The 5066-nt window shown below is 34.1% G+C and overlaps 1 protein-coding gene and 1 long non-coding RNA gene across 17 annotated transcripts in view; one reads left to right on the top strand and one right to left on the bottom strand.

Annotated features, from left to right (window-relative positions):
- Positions 1 to 6: 6 nt before the first annotated feature.
- On the top strand, positions 7 to 4615 carry LOC107584547 (uncharacterized). Its single transcript, XR_001609153.1, has 2 exons — positions 7 to 151; positions 1953 to 4615. It is a non-coding gene; the product is annotated as an uncharacterized lncRNA (long non-coding RNA).
- The window catches only part of cast (calpastatin), a 39000-nt gene continuing 38159 nt past the window's right edge, over positions 4226 to 5066 (bottom strand). For 10 of the 16 annotated variants that reach the window (XM_016271197.1, XM_016271206.1, XM_016271199.1 and 7 more), the window contains one exon: positions 4226 to 4962. The gene's annotated coding sequence lies outside the window, so the exon portion shown is untranslated. The remainder of the gene's footprint in view (positions 4963 to 5066) is intronic. The other 6 variants (XM_016271202.1, XM_016271212.1, XM_016271213.1 and 3 more) reach the window with 1 other exon arrangement.

Here is a 5066-nt window from a genome sequence, read left to right as displayed (position 1 = left end):
TGTGTGTGTGTGTGTGTGTGTGTGTGTGTGGACGTGTTTATGTTCACTGTCAAGCCCAGCATTAACTGTGCGATTTGGATATTGTCATCTCTGGCCTCTGGTTGTGTTCTTCTCCTCATTCTGCTGATCATCACAATTTTTTATTGCAACCGTAAGTCACATCCGCCTTTAAATCATGCATACCGCAATAGATAATGGTCATTTTTAACTGCACATTTTTTGAAAAAATTATAATGGACCAAATGTGTTTTGGAACAAATTAGCAATTGCACACAATTACTCTTAGTTGAATTTATGTCTTGAACACAGTCAGTTAAATAAAATCCACAATTATATAGTGTCACAGGAATCATAAATGTGCAAATTCCATTTGCAATAGTAAGAAACAGTAGCTGTAAGATGTACCTGTAGCTGTAGCTGTAAAATTTCAATACTACACGATTATTTATTTCAGAACAATTAAACTATTCCTAAAGGCAAACACACAAGCAAATATGTGGACTGATTTATAAGAATAAGCTATATATTACCTAGATTTTATACATTATATTATTAATAAGAACATACCTGGAGTAGAGAGCACCTATGAAAATGTGAAATACTAAACAAATGAAAAAGGGGTCTGGTCATTAACTGAGCCCCATGGGAGGACTCTAATTTAATTTTCCATTTAAATATTTAATAATCTTAAGTCTTAAGTCTCTGGGGTATATTTGTAGCAATAGCCAAAAATACATTGTATAGTGAGTGAGTGACGTGACATGTGGCCAAGTATGGTGACCCATACTTGGAATTAGTGCTCTGCATTTAACCCATCCAAAGTGCACACACACAGCAGTGAACACACACACACACACACTGTGAACACACACCCGGAGCAACCATTCATGCTGCGGCGCCCAGGGAGCAGTTGGGGGTTCGGTGCCTTGCTCAAGGGCACCTTAGTCGTGGTATTGAAGGTGGGAGAGAGCGCTGTACATTCACTCCCCCCACCTACAATCCCTGCCGGTACGAGACTCGAACCCACAACCTTTGGGTTACGAGTCCGACTCTCTAACCATTAGGCCACAACTTCCCCTTTTTTTTTTTTGGGAGGTCATCAGGTTTGGGAATGATCGATTTTACTTTTATGCCAATAATCATTAGGACATTTAGTCATATTTAATCACGTTCCATGAAGATATTTTGTAAATGTCCTACCATAAATATATCAAAACTTAAGTGTTGATTAGTAATATGCATTGCTAAGAACATCATTTGGACAATCCCTGCCGGTACGAGACTCGAACCCACAACCTTTGGGTTACGAGTCCGACTCTCTAACCATTAGGCCACAACTTCCCCTTTTTTTTTTTGGGAGGTCATCAGGTTTGGGAATGATCGATTTTACTTTTATGCCAATAATCATTAGGACATTTAGTCATATTTAATCACGTTCCATGAAGATATTTTGTAAATGTCCTACCATAAATATATCAAAACTTAAGTGTTGATTAGTAATATGCATTCCTAAGAACGTCATTTGGACAACTTTAAAGGTGATTTTATCAATATTTTTAATTTTTTTGCACCTTCAGATTCCAGATTTTCAAATAGTTGTATCTCAGCTAAATATTGTCCTATCCTAACCATACATCAACGGAAAGCTTACTTATTCAGCTTTCAGATGATGTATAAATCTCAATTTTGAAAAATTGACACTTAATACTGGTTTTGTAGTCCAGGGTCACATATATGCATATATTTTAATCACCGATATGCATATATTTCCAATTTACTCTTATGTTCATAGAATCTGCTTTCATTACTTTTGGATTTATTAAGTTTTGGAAATCTTATTTTTTCTCAGTTTTGCTAAATATTTTATTTAAAAATGTAATTGATTTAAAATAATGTATGAATGTCGCTGGTGTTATATATATATATATATAAAATGTTTCATTCCTTTCCAGGTTTAAGAACAAGACGATGTCCCCACCATTACAAAAGACAGTACGTCTTGGGGGGGTTTTCTTGCACAGTGTCATTAATGCAGTACATTTTCTGTTCCACAATCTCAATTTCTCATTTTCAGACCCAGACCTGCTGGCCATGCAAAACTGCCCAACAACCACTTCTAGCTCCAGTATAGACACAAGAAAGTCCAGTACTGGTTAATGATATCTTTGATTCAATTACTTCTCACTAAGCAAATTTAAAAGCAGTTTCTTCCTTTATGATTATTCAGACTGTACAGCCTTAAATCTTAAATCTTTTAATCTTTCACACTGAAGACGTTCAAAACATCACTATTTCTTTTCCAGTGAGTAGATGATTTTTAAAGTCATTATGTCTTTGTATCGGTTAGGGTTACATTTAATGCTATGACAGTACTCAGACTGTTTTTATTATTATTATTTTAATCTGTTCCTAGTGAAATGTTTTGTGTTTGCTTCAATGTAGGCTAATTACATGTTCATTTAATTAAATGATGATTTAAAGTGATGTCAAAAATGATCACAAAAGCATTTTAAGCTTTAAATTACATCATGTTCAGTGTCACATTGCATAACTGTAATCTGTTTACAAGATAAATCTGCCATCTGCTGGCTGTCAGTGATATGAAGAACCTCAGATCAGTCTCATAGATTATTGTGCTGAGATACTAAACTTACAGAACGAATTGCATTCATTTTGCTGTCTATTTCTACATTCATTTGTAACTAAAATTCAGTTGCAAATAAACAAAATATGAAGTAATCATACCATATACCCATATCAGTGATGTAAAGAATTTCAAATCAAGGTCTTGAATACTTATCACTAGCATTTTGATTTGTAAATAACCCAAAGTTGGTTTGTGGCAGAACACCACCATGTGGGCAAACAAGGTGCTCAAACAATGCAGACTGTCTGTCACATCAATAAATATGAACATGTACAGCCATGTGCTTGTGTTTCAGCCGACAGGTCACTGAATGGGATTTGTACTGTAGTTTGAGTTTCTCTCTGCTGCAGTTCAGGAACTAAAGCTACTGCATAATATCTGAAAAATTTAAAGTCTTATGATCTAGTGATACTTCTGGCTCTCTGTGACCTGAAAATGAATGTTCAGCGTCCACATAGTGCTCAGCAAAATACTGATTCTTACTTTTGGTTTGCTTTGGGAATCAGTTTGTCGGCCAGCTCGACCTGATCTTGTAAAGAAATAACGAAATAAACACCGTACTTGTATTAGGATTTTAGAGTGGTATATTGTGATTAAGATTTTTTTCATCCTTTCAGTAGTTTTGTTCCTGTTCTTGTAGAGGAACTGAGTGTCTGTGTGCTGACATTTGAATAAAATGCATCAAATATGCATTATATTTTGTACTAGGCTATTTTGTCCCTCATCTATGGGGAGTAACATTTTCTTGTTTATAGTATTATACTGCATGTACATTTATGGTAAATATGTAAGATATGAAAGTGTAAAGGACAGATCGTTTAGTCATATGAATAGACCAAATACAATGACTCAAAATTAGCTTAAAGGCTTACTTTAATTTATGTAAAATAATCAAATTTAGCCTTAACATACATTAGCCTAATCCCAGCATATAAACGCCATGGAAATTATGATACAGCACAGAAATTATTATTTATACTTGGATTATTGGTATGTTTAATTTTGATAGCTTGATCTCACAATACATAAAGATGGACTAATCAGTTCAAATGGTCTGAATTTACGTTTTAATAAATATTTTATGAACTAGGCCTGCTATCATTCTCTGTAAACACACACCCAAAAAATTATATACCTGAGCCTCTATAATCAGTACACCTTTATTTGAATAAAGATTTTAAGAACAAACAAAGCAAGTTGTTTTATATTTTAAGTAAAAATCCCTTCTTGAAAATACCGTCCTGTCACAATGACTAGTACACAACATCTTAGAATGCTCTAGGATCTGAATCTGTTCAACATTTCATGACACTGTTGGGTTTAAAGGTCATATTTAGGATTCTATCATCAGCTATGAAAGCTATTAGAAGATTTTAAAGCATCAAACAGTGAGCCTTGATGATAAGCAAAACAGCAACGTTGTGGTTGCCCTTAAACAAGTGAATTAAAGTGAAAGATCCTGACTTTGCCCCCCACATATAATGTAACACCTGTCAATTTACTAGCGGTTCTGAAAATACATTTAAAACCTTGAGCTTAAGCTAAAAAATTCAATATTCAAATTTCACCTCCAAAATCAAGTGGAAAACATTTTAAGAGTGCAACATGTGTAACACAAGCGGTTCGATTATTTTCCAAGGCTTTTGTGATAAATGGGCACATGGGGCGTTTAGTGTTAGCAATATTATTTTACAGTTATTTTCGAAAGCATCCTTGTAAGTGCACTTCAGGAAACAAACTACAAAGAAAAACACCTCCCATATAAACCTTTTTTTACTAGTATCATTATACAGACATTCAACAGCATTCAAAAAGACATCATCACGGTCATCGACGGCAACGATGTAAACGATGAATTCATAACCTACGGCATCTCTGTACACTAGTGTCTCAATAGATCCTCAAACAGCAACAGACTGTCATCTCTGTGAACAGGAAAACTGTAGAGAGACCCCCAGTAAAGAGGGGGGGGGGAATTGTATATATTTTTTTTTTTACTGTGGAAAAAATTATATCACAACGACACCAAAATAAATGACTGAAAAAACAGAACAATACATGCGCTTGATGTAAACATCCTTTCCGTATATACATGTTCTATCAACCACAAGGAGATAAAAGATTGTTATATTTATTGTTGCTTGGCTTTAGGAGAAAAGAAGAAGAAGGGGGACTCTGAAAATACATGTTTAAGTGTCTATGTGCAGTTATACATTTTTTTGTTTCATTCCATGTCCACCATAAAATATATTTCTAGACTGAGAAGCTCCCTTTAATGGTTGCTTGTATTAGGGATGAGGAGACACACCATAAATCTGAAAAACAAATACATGGGTAAACATAATATATATATATATATATATATATATATATATATATATATATATATATATATATATATATACACACACACATACAC

The sequence above is a fragment of the Sinocyclocheilus grahami genome, unplaced genomic scaffold, assembly GCF_001515645.1.
Source record: "Sinocyclocheilus grahami isolate Dianchi unplaced genomic scaffold, SAMN03320097.WGS_v1.1 scaffold61.1, whole genome shotgun sequence".
In the NCBI taxonomy this organism is placed as follows: domain Eukaryota; kingdom Metazoa; phylum Chordata; class Actinopteri; order Cypriniformes; family Cyprinidae; genus Sinocyclocheilus; species Sinocyclocheilus grahami.
This window is presented reverse-complemented; position numbering and strand designations above follow the sequence as displayed.